Source organism: Triticum urartu, chromosome 4, assembly GCF_003073215.2.
Source record: "Triticum urartu cultivar G1812 chromosome 4, Tu2.1, whole genome shotgun sequence".
NCBI classification, from domain to species: Eukaryota; Viridiplantae; Streptophyta; class Magnoliopsida; order Poales; family Poaceae; genus Triticum; species Triticum urartu.
In genome coordinates this window covers 63,807,776-63,820,299 of record NC_053025.1, presented here as the reverse complement: position 1 = coordinate 63,820,299, position 12,524 = coordinate 63,807,776, and positions in this window count along the sequence as shown.

Genomic DNA, 12,524 nt, shown 5'->3' with positions numbered 1-12,524 from the left:
TTTCAGAGCATGAAGAAGAAAGATTATTGAAAACTCTGAAGAAGCACCGTGCTGCTATTGGGTATACTTTTGATGATCTTAAGGGCATTAGTCCCACTCTATGTCAACATAAAATAAATTTGGAAGCAGATGCCACCAGTTCGTGATCCTCAACGACATCTGAATCCAAAATGAAAGAAGTGGTAAGAAAAGAAATACTAAAGCTTCTGGAGGCAGGTATAATTTATCCCGTTGCTAATATGTCAGTGGGTAAGTCCTGTTCATTGTGTCCCTAAGAAGGGAGGTATTACTGTTGTTCCTAATGATAAATGATGAATTGATTTCCACAAAGAATTATTACACGGTTATAGGATGGTAATTGATTTCCGCAAATTGAAATAAGGCTACTAAGAAAGATCATTACCCCTTACCTTTTATCGATCAAATGCTAGAAAGATTATGCAAACATACACATTACTGCTTTCTAGATGGTTATTCTGGTTTCTCTCAAATACTCTGTGTCGGCTAAAGATCAATCAAAGACTACTTTTACATGCCCTTTTGGTACTTTTGCTTATAGACGTATGCCTTTTGGTTTATGTAATGCACCTGCTACCTTTCAAAGATGCAGTGATGGCTATATTCTCTGACTTTTGTGAAAAGATTTGTGAGGTTTTTCATGGAACGACTTTTCCGTCTATGGATCTTCTTTTGATGATTGCTTGAGCAATCTTGATCGAGTTTTGCAGAGATGTGAAGAAACTAATCTTGTCTGAATTGGGAAAAGTGCCACTTTATGGTTAATGAGAGGTATTGTCTTGGGGCATAAAGTTTCTGAAAGAGGTATTGAAGTTGATAAAGCCAAGGTTGATTGCTATTGAAAAGATGCCATGTCCCAAGGACATATCAAAGGTATAAGAAGTTTCCTTGGTCACGCCGGATTTTATAGGAGGTTCATCAAGACTTCTTCAAAATTTCTCGGCCTCTGACTAATTTATTACAAAAAGAATATACCATTTGTCTTTGATGATGATTGTGTAGAAGCATTTGAAATACTTAAGAAAGCATTAGTCTCTGCACCTATTGTTCAGCCACCTGATTGGAATTTACCCTTTGAAATTATGTGTGATGCTAGCGATTATGCTAGGTGTGGTCTAGGGCAAAAGAGTTGATAAGAAATTAAATGTTATCCATTATGCTAGTAAGACTCTAGACAATGCAAAGAAACTATGCCACTACTGAAAAAGAACTTTTAGCAGTTGTATTTGCTTGTGATAAGTTTAGACCTTATATTGTTGATTCTAAAGTCACAATTCACACTGATCATGCTGCTATTAAATATCTTATGGAGAAGAAAGATGCTAAACCTAGACTTATTAGATGGGTTCTCTTGCTACAAGAATTTGATTTGCATATTGTTGATAGAAAAGGAGCCGAGAACCCCGTTGCAGACAACTTATCTAGGTTAGAGAATGTTCTTGATGACTCACTACCTGTTGATGATAGTTTTCCTGATGAACAATTAAATGTCATAAGTACTTCTTGTAGTACCCCTTGGTATGTTGATTATGCTAATTACATAGTTGCTAAATTTATACCACCTAGCTTCACATACCATGAAAAGAAAAAGTTCTTCTATGACTTGAGACATTACTTTTGGGATGACCCACATCTTTATAAAGAAGGAGTAGATGGTGTTATTAGACGTTGTGTACCTGAGCATGAACAGGAACAGATCCTACGCAAGTGTCACTCCGAAACTTATGGGGGACACCACGCGGGAGATAGAACTGCACATAAGGTATTGCAATCTGGTTTTTATTGGCCTACTCTCTTCAAAGATGCCCGTAAGTTTGTCCTATCTTGTGATGAATGTCAAAGAATTGGTAATATTAGTAGACGTCAAGAAATGCCTATGAATTATTCACTTGTCATTGAACCATTTGATGTTTGGGGCTTTGATTATATGGGACCTTTTCCTGCCTCTAATGGATATACACATATTTTAGTTGCTGTTGATTACGTTACTAAGTGGGTAGAAGCTATTCCAACTAGTAGTGCTGATCATAACACTTCTATTAAAATGCTTAAAGAAGTTATTTTTCCGAGGTTTGGAGTCCCTAGATATTTAATGACTGATGGTGGTTCACATTTTATTCATGGTGCTTTCTGTAAAATGCTTGCTAAATATGACGTCAATCATAGAATTGCATCTCCGTATCACCCATAGTCTAGTGGTCAAGTAGAATTGAGTAATAGAGAACTCAAATTAATTTTGCAAAAGACTGTCAATAGGTCTAGAAAGAATTGGTCCAAGAAACTTGATGATGGATTATGGGCCTATAAAACTGCATATAAAAATCCTATGGGTATGTCTCCGTATAAAATGGTATATGGAAAAGCATGTCACTTACCTCTCGAACTAGAACATAAGGCACATTGGGCTATTAAAGAGCTCAATTATGATTTCAAACTTGCCGGTGAAAAGAGGTTACTTGATATTAGCGCACTTGATGAATGGAGAACCCAAGCTTATGAAAATGCCAAGTTGTTTAAAGAAAAGGTTAAAAGATGGCATGACAAAAGGATACAAAAGCGTGAGTTTAATGTAGGTGATTATGTATTGTTATACAACTCTCGTTTAAGATTTTTTGCAGGGAAACTTCTCTCTAAATGGGAAGGCCCCTATGTTATCGAGGAGGTCTATCATTCTGGTGCCATAAAAATCAACAACTTCGAAGGCACAAATCCGAAGGTGGTAAATGGTCAAAGAATTAAACACTATATCTCAGGTAATCCCATAAATGTTGAAACCAATATTATAGAAACCGTAACCCCGGAGGAATACATAAGGGACACTTTCCAGAACGTTTCGGACTCCGAAAAGGAATATATATGTGGTACGGTAAGTAAATCGACTCCAAAACAATTTTTAAGGCAATATTTCTCCGTTTTGGAATATTTAAAAAGATAGAAAATTAAGTAGCAGTCTGGGAAGGACACGAGGGCCCCACGAGGGTGGAGGGCGCGCCCTACCCCCCTGGGCGCGCCCCCTACCTCGTGAGCTCCTTGTGTGCCTTCCGGACTCTGTTTTCTTGCACGATACATATTTTGCTCGGTAAAAATTCACTATATAATCTCCCGGGGGTTTTGACTCCCGTATCACGCAAAAATCTCATGTCTTTGTTTCGAGCGGTTTTCTGTCAGGGTTGTCAAGGCCAGGCACTATGTCGTCTCCCTCCTCCTCCAACCATGAGGGAAACGATGCTTGGCTAATGAAGATAGAGCTGAAGAGAGAAGAACCTATGGAGATCAACAAGGATGAAGGGATCAAGAAGGCCGTGGAGGACCAAGTTCCAGCAACAGAAGACACCCTTCAACTGGATCATAATATTCTTACCCCTACAGAAATCGAAGCTTTCAAGATGATTGAGTTGGCTCGTATACAAAATAAGTATCTCACACGTGAAAATATTTTGTTGAAGGAGCATATCATCGCACTTAAGGGCATTATCCACAAGTTAGAAGACTTCCTACGCTCGATGTGCGACTATCCGTCATCAACACCTCCACCTTCTTCACCAACCAAGGAGATATAATCACATGGGTATGAGCACTCCCCTTGGCAACTACCAAGCTCGGGGGAAGTGCCCCGGTATTGTATCACAATCATCATCACTTTTATCTTTACCATTTTTTCTTAGTTCGATCCTTTTGGTAATATTTTGATCTAGTAGAATAAAGTTTATGGCATGATCTAGTTGTGAGTTTTGCTTTATTATCCTTCTTTGTAATTGAGTTCGTGAGCTATATAATAAAGATTAGTGTTGAGTCAAGGGCTTGATTTTCTTGCTATGATCTTGGGTGAATAAAAGAAAAGAGAAAAATAATAAAAACAAACAAAAGTTCATATTGATCTTATTGATAGTAATGACTTCACATAGAAAGAGTGTGATGATTAAAAATTGTTGGGAGTTATCAGACATAGCTTTGGTCATCATTGCAATTAATAGGAAGTAATAAGGAAAGAGAGGTTTCACATATAAATATACTATCATTGACATCTTTTATGATTGGGGACACTCATCAAAATATGACATGCTAAAGAGTTAATGTTGGACAAGGAATACAACGTAATGGGTTATGTTTTCTTATATCTGAGATAAAGTATGTTGTCATGGATCATCCAACATATTGAGCTTGCCTTTCCCCCTCATGCTAGCCAAATTCTCAGCACCAAGTAGAGATACTACTTGTGCTTCCAAATACCCTTAAACCAGTTTTGCCATGAGAGTCCACCATATCTACCTATGGATTGAGTAAGATCCTTCAAGTAAGTTGTCATCGGTGCAAGCAATAAAAATTGCTCTAAATATGTATGATTAGTGTGGGAGAAATAAGCTTTATACGATCTTGTGATGTGGAAGTAATAAAAGCGACGAACTTCATAATAAAGGTACATATCACAAGGGGCAATATAAAGTGACGTTCTTTCGCATTAAGATTTTTTACATCCAACCATCAAAGCGCATGGCAACCTCTGCTTCCCTCTGCGAAGGGCCTATCTTTTATTATTATCTTCTACCTTATGCAAGAGTCATGGTGATCTTCACCTTTCCTTTTTACATTTTATTCTTTGGCAAGCACAGTGTGTTGGAAAGGTCCTGATAGATATATCTAATTGGATGTAGGGGGGCATGAGTTATTATTGTTGACATTACCCTTGAGGTAAAAGGTTGTGAGGCGAAACTATAAGCCCCTATCTTTCTGTGACGCCCGGATAATCAAGCTACAATAACCTCTGCTAATGATGCCACGTCACCTCGAATTACTGTTGGTAATCCCCCGTTAGTTCGAAGACGATTCAAATTAAAATTCAAAATCAAGTCAATCGGTAAAAGTTTTGAAACATTAAAACTGAAATGTTCATCATGTGGCAAATAATCCCTAACTAGTTTTGGTGGTGGAACCAACCTTTTCCAAAGTGTTTAAATGCCCTAAACTAATTAAAAATTGTGGCTAAAATAATAATTTAATTGCTTTTGAGTATATAAAAATATTAAACTAAATTATTTTGGGTCCCAACTAGGTTTGGCAGTGGCCTATTTTGATGGTACTAATTTAGGTGCTAACTTGTATTTTAAAGAAACTAAACTAACAAAAACAAAAACAAAAACAGAAAAGAAAAACAAACAAAGTCCCCCTCCCACTGCTAGGCTGTGGCCCAGCTGGCCACCAGGCCACAACCAGCCCAGCCGCCCCTCCATAACCTCCTCACCCGTAACCCTAGCCCAACCACCCCCCTACACGATCCCCCCACTCTCCCTCGTCTGCCCCCACCTCTCGATCCCGATCTGGATCGGGAAGGGGGGATTGAACCCGGCTCCGCCCCCTTCGCCCTTCGCCGTCCACCGTCGCCCGGAGCGCAGCCTTGACCATGCCGCCCCGCCTCTGGCGCCACTGGACCGCATCGCCGACGCCAGAGCGCCACCCCACCCGGACCTCGCCATCATCCTCCCCTGCGTCGCGACGTCCCCGGCTTCCTCCCCGTGCTCCATTGCCCTTTCCCTGCACCCCGCCGCGAGCTCCCCTCTCCTCCTCTCTTCCTCGCGCGCCCGCGGCCTCCTCATCGCGGCTCCGCTGGCCACCGCTGCGTCCGGCGCTCGCCCGCCACTGCTGCTGCTCGCGACCACCCGCGCGCTGCGCTCGCTACCTGCCCACGCGCTGGGCTCGCGCCCACCAGCTTGCACGTGCTCCGGCCACAGCCGCGCTCACCACGGCCCTGCCGCGCCCGCGCCTCCCCCCGCCCTACTCCGTCGTGCTGCTCTGCTGCCGCGGCTCTGCTCTGCTCCACCAGCACCGCCGCCGCCCGTGCAGCCGCCCGCCTGCGCCACGCCTAGCGCCGCCGACCGTCTACGCTGCCGCCTCCCTCGACCGCAGCCTTCCCCTGCTGCCCTCACCTCCGCCTGCCCTGCCGTGGCCGCCGGCCAGCCCGCGCGCTGCTGTCGCTGTTCGCCGGCCGCGCCCGCGCTGCCGCCTACTCCCTCCGGCCTCCCCTGTACGCCCGCTCCGTTACCCCTGCGGCCGCCGTCGCACCTGCCGTCCCGCCCCGCCGTGGCCTCGTCGGCGCCGCGCCGGCGCCCGCACCCGTGTCCCCCCGATTCGGGAGGTTACGCCCGCCCAGATGCGCCCCCGCGCCCGATCCGCTAGGGCCCCCGAGGCCAATGACAAGTGGGGCTCAGCCCAGAACGTTTTTTTAAAAGGTTTTTTAAAAATAAATAAATAATAATTAATTAGTTAATTAACTTAACTAATCCTGTTAATTAATCTAATTAAGCCTAATTAATTAACCTAATCACTTTAATTAAATTAACTGATCTTGTTTAATTAACTAAGTCAATGACTAGTGGGACCCACATGTCATTTGACTTAGTCAACTGACTGCTGACGTCATGATGACGTCAGCAAACACTTTTCTGGGTAATGTTGATTAAATTAATTAAATAAATCCTAAAAATGATTTAAATCTTTTAAAATTGATATAAAATAAACCGTAGCTTGGATGGAAAAACTTTGTACATGAAAGTTGCTCAGAACGACGAGACGAACCCGGATACGCAGCCCGTTCGTCCGCCACGCGTCCCGAGCATAGCGAACACGCAACTTTCCCCCTTCGGTTCTACTATTCGAAAACGCGAAACGCCGGGGATACCTTCCCGGATGTTTCCCCCCTTCGCCGGTATCACCTCCTACCGCGTTATGTCACACCCGGCACATCTTATTGCCTTGTTATGCTTTGTGGTGCTATGTTTGCTTTATATTTACTGTTTCTTCCCCCTCTTCTCTCCGGTAGACCCCGAGACCGATGCTGCCCTTGTGACCGACTACGTCGACGATGACCCCCCTCCTTGCCAGAGCAACCAGGCAAGCAAATCCCCCTTGAGCATTCCGATATCGCCCATTTCTTTCCCTCTCATGCTTGCATTAGAACTGCTACTGCTTTCTGTATGATCCTACTCTGATGCATAGCCTGTTGTTGTTACCTGCTTATCCTAAACTGCTTAGTATAGGTTGGTTAGAGATCCATCAGTGACCCCACCTTGTCCCAGTTGCCCCGCTTTATGTTCGATGACTCGATCAACGTGATCGATGTCCAGGCCCCGACACCGCACATCACTTTCCCCTTTTGTTGCTCGACTCTGCAGAGTTACCATCGAGTGCCGAGGGTGGAACCTCATACATCACTCCTGATGAGATCTCTGTAGTGTAGCTATACGGTCGAGGTCATCGAGGGTGATTTCCTCCTTAACCACTTCCGTTACCGCTCTGTCGTGCAACCCCTCAAGTGTGAACCTCGAGGGTGGATCCTCTTACGTTCACCTTGATGATAACAACGAGTGGGATTCACCGGGGGTGATTCCTCAGGTTTTCCCCTTGGTGTTAGACACACAATTACTATGGTTACTACGACTTTACCCTGAGCCATGATACTAAAGACGGGTCAATCCTGAGGGGTACCCGCGCGAGCTTATTAGCGAGTGATGTGGAGTCGGGTTGACCTGGAAGGTGCCCACGAGATACTTACGAGGTGTGGCCGAGCATTCTTAGCCCTTGCCGCAAGTACTCGAGATGGGGCGACGGGGTCACATCGATCGTGAGTCTCTGCTCGTTACCGCGCGTTCCTAATCCACTATGATTTGGATATTTGATCCGAGGGGCCTCTGGCCTGATAGCACTAACCATCACGTGGGCATAGTATGGGCGTTCTGCGTCGTATACATCAGCCGAAGCTTAATAGACGTCAGCGACTGAGCGGCGCGCGCCCGGTTGGACTGCGTAAGCTCCTACCTTGTTGAAGGAGGTAGCTAGGTCTGCTCACCGGCCGCGTACGCAACATGCAGGAGTTCCTAGGGAGATGGCCCATGACCCCTAGGGGCATAGGATTTAGACCGGCGTGCTGGCCTCTCTATTAAGCCTAGGTCGGGTTGCGGCGTATTGTTTGGCCGAGGCCGGGCATGACCCAGGAAAGTGTGTCCGACCGGAGTTAATCGAGCGTGGTGGGTAAGTTGGTGCACCCCTGCAGGGAAGAAAACATCTATCGATAGCCTGTCCTACGGTAACGGACACTTGGAGTTGTATCCCGATCGATACAACTAGAACTGGATACTTGTGATGAGAAATGGATTGTGATGAGAAAAGGATGGTGATGAGAATTGGATTGTGATGATAACTGGATAGTATGGCTCTGGGATTGCTTTCTCGCAGGGAGTCGAGAAAGGATCTCTGGCCGAGGTTGATAACACTTCTACTACTTTACTTTATGCTACTCTTCTCCCTCCTGTTGCTGCAAGATGGTGGTTTCCAGAAGATGCTAGTCTTTGATAGGACTAGCTTCTCCCCCTCTTATTCTGGCATTTCTGCAGCCCAATCCACATATACAACCTTCCTTTGATAATGTTGCATATGTAGTGTAGATCCTTGCTTGCGAGTACTTTGGATGAGTACTCACGGTTGCTTTGCTACTTCTTTTTCCCCCATACCCGATTGTTGCGACCAGATGACGGATCCCAGGAGCCAGACGACGCCACTGATGACTACTACTACCCGGAGGATGCCTACTACTACGTGGAGGCCACCGACGACCAGGAGTAGTTAGGAGGCTCCCAGGCAGGAGGCCTTGCCTTTTCGATTGTTGCTGCTTTTGTGCTAGCCTTCTTAAGGCAAACTTGTCTAACTCATGTCTGTACTTAGATATTGTTGCTTTCGCTGACTCTTGTGTATTCAAGCTTATGTATTCGAGCCCTCGAGGCCCCTGGCTTGTAATATAAAGCTTGTATTATTTTAATTCGTGTCTAGAGTTGTGTTATGATATCTTCCCGTGAGTCCTTGATCTTGCTCGTACACATTTGCGTGTATGATTAGTGTACGATTGAATAAAGGGTGTCACAAGTTGGTATCAGAGCCAACTGCCTGTAGGTATCCCCTTTCCAACTCCTTGGACGAAGTCGAGTCTAGTCACTACAAAAACTTTTACTAACATGGTTGTGTGGCTTACGGGCCCACGTCGCCATTGGGTGGTATTAGGGTCTTTTATTCCTCGTCTATACTCTGGGACTCTGATCTCTCTTCCTTTCGGGTTAAATGATTTTTCTAACTCTAACATTAGGATCTCGTAACTACTTCCTCCCAGAGATCCCCTTATTTCAGATGATCGCCTACTGCATCAGAAGATTCCGAAGATACTCTATGATATTCTCCTGAGACTTTGTGCGTGTTGCCTTTGCAATTCCCTACCACCGAAATATCCTTATGGATAACTACACACACTTGCCAATATTACATTCTATCCCATTGATCTTGTTATTACAAGATGCCTTGAACTGCTCTCCTTTGTTCCGAGAATCCTTTGAGCTTACTGCCTTGCAGTTCCTTGTCACCTGAATACCCCTATGGATAACTTTGTGCACCTACCGAGTATCCGCTCACCCTCAGTTGATTCATGTACTTCACAAAAGTCTTCGTAATACCATTCGTTCTTGTGAAAATCCTCAACAGCCTATTGTTCTTGAATTTCTTGCTTGCTTGCATTATGGTTAATACCATAAGTCTAGTAATCTTATTGTCATCCTTTGCCTTTGTCATTTTGAGTCCGTTGATACAATATGTTGCGAATGCTCGCAATCCTCAATCAGATCCTAGAATTCAACCTTCCAGCACAGACGTCATTTTAACATGTGCTGGGTCTCGACCAATCAAATCGCCATCGAGTGTACCCCTAAGGCTATTCTACCTATCCCTCCCTAATCAGAGCATTGCTTCTGATCCCTTGTTTTGGAAATCATAATTCCTTTGAAATTGAGCTTTGAGTTAGTCAGTTGTTTCTATAATCTGGTCTCCTTGCATTGTTTTACCTCAGGTTGAATACTGATGCTCACATGAAATCGCTTGTGGACCACCAGACCCCCTTTTTCGGATTTTATCCGACAACATCCTGCATATTCAATAAGCTTGTGAGCCTTTCCTCGGATACATAATGCTTTTGGAAAATAGTATCCTCTGCTTTCTCAAGCATACTCTACTACCGAGCTTGTGTTATTTATTCTCGAAATTTAGGATATATGTTCCTAAGATGCCCCGATGGGTTGAACCTATGCCTTCCCTAATCTGTGTGAACTCGAAAGTTATGCGGGTTATACGCTACTGGCTTTTCGTCAGATAAAATTTCAATACTACAACTTCATCAAGAGTGAGAAGTAAAATGAAAGGTATGCATTATAGAAGTGGGAGTCGACCCTGAACCTTTGTGTTCATGCCCACGGACACGGTGTGGAACTTATCATGAAAGCTTCTTGCAAGGATATTTAATCATTTGAATAATTCTTTAGGTATCGTAAATTGGATCCCTTGCAGTTATGGTCTCGACCATATTTCCTCCTTGATCTCATTCACTGGGTAAGTTAAAATTACTTATCCTCTGCAAATCATTTCCCCCGTCCAACCTCTACTTCGATTTACCTTCTGGCATTACACCTAGTACTTGATACTGGGACACTTTATACCCCATCACATCATTCCTAGCCTGATCGGCTATCTTTTATCATGACAACTTTCTAACTGTGCTAGCTGGTCCTTATGCCCGGAGCAACTTCCAACGATGAGCTGAGCTTACATCGATCTTCCTCACCTTATCATTTCACCTCGAACAACAAGCTTGACTTTGAGCTTGTGTCGAATCCGTGGTTCTCATAGCCTTTCACTTCATACTCCCTTTTCTGCTCAAGGGCATCTTCATAGAGTCTCTCGACAAACTTTGTCTTGATCACCGTCACACTTTGGCTTCTTCAGAGATGTCAATTGAATTCATGGCTAGAAACACCATCTTTGCCTCTCGATGATTTGTGTCAGCATCAACAACACTCTTGTCTTCCCCCCAACACAAAATTGATCATATTAATTTTGGGGATACATCCCTTTTGACATGTCGATGGATTGCTACTGAGCCCGTCGGCCACACCCTCATCTTTCCCTGCTAAAATTGTATGACTTATTTTCTAAGTTGTTTCCGATGGATCCTTGGTGTATCCAAAGTCCGACCTTTGTTTGAAACCAAGTCAATGCTATCTCGAAGCATGTCTGTGGTAATCCAATCTCCAATAAGAACAATTGAAGCACGATACTAAATCTTCTTTATTAATTATCCAAACACCGTTGTATGGGTAACGTCATGAAATTTCTTTCCCCTTACATAAATGGTTTTATACTTCTATCCTGTCATGGATATCATGCTCTGCTTGTCCTTGGGAAGGATATTCCCCTGAAATATGTGTTTAAACACATTTTCCTTTCCATTGTTCTGTTTAATCTGACAATTACATTTTCCTTTCCATTGGTTTGTTTAAACCTTATTGTGATCTATATTATATAAAGAGCAATACTTCCCTGCTTATGTAAACACCTCGTTGTATCACTCTGTCAGTAAGACCCTGTTACTATTGTTGATGACATTCCGGTAGCCACCGATGGACGAGAACTTTGCCTAATGGCCCGCCTCGTTCAACGAGCAGGATAATGGTTCCCTTCGTCCCTCGCCCTTGGTACCAACGTTGTTGCCGACATAACTGACAGGCTACCCTCTGACATGCCTTGCTATCATAACCATGCAAGATGTCAGCACCCTTCTACTTTTAATCCACATGGTGGGCCCATAAACCACAATTCCACAGGATCGAAACCTGACTCTCCTGTATATCCTTTATTCCGAAGTATCATTTGCTCTTGGCCTTGAGTGTTGTCACCAGCCACCGTCCGAGAGATGATCTACTCCCGATGCTCTGAACCCCCCTTCTCACACTCTGTTCAGGTATCGATCGTTTGTCCATTCGCTTGAAACTTCCTATTGTACCTTCACATTTTGCTCTCGATGTTTTATTAAGTTTCAACTCGAGAGATACTTCTGCCACATTCCCTGAATTGTTCACCAGATAGTTAACCCTATAAGGGTCAGTTCTCCCGAAGTTACTCTTTACTTCCGCACTTAAATCTCGGGACGAGATTTCTTGTAGTGGAGGAGAATTATGACGCCCGGATAATCAAGCTACAGTAACCTCTACTAATGATGCCACGTCACCTCGAATTACTGTTGCTAATCCCCTGTTAGTTCGAAGATGATTCAAATTAAAATTCAAAATCAAGTCAATCGGTAAAACTTTTGAAACATTAAAACTGAAATGTTCATCATGTGGCAAATAATCCCTAACTAGTTTTGGTGGTGGAACCAACCTTTTCCAAAGTGTTTAAATGCCCTAAACTAATTAAAAATTGTGGCTAAAATAATAATTTAATTGCTTTTGAGTATATAAAAATATTAAACTAAATTATTTTGGGTCCCAACTAGGTTTGGCAGTGGCCTATTTTGATGGTACTAATTTAGGTGCTAACTTGTATTTTAAAGAAACTAAACTAACAAAAACAAAAAAAAAGAAAAAGAAACAAAGCCCCCCCCCCCACTGCTGGGCTGTGGCCCAGCTGGCCACCAGGCCACAACC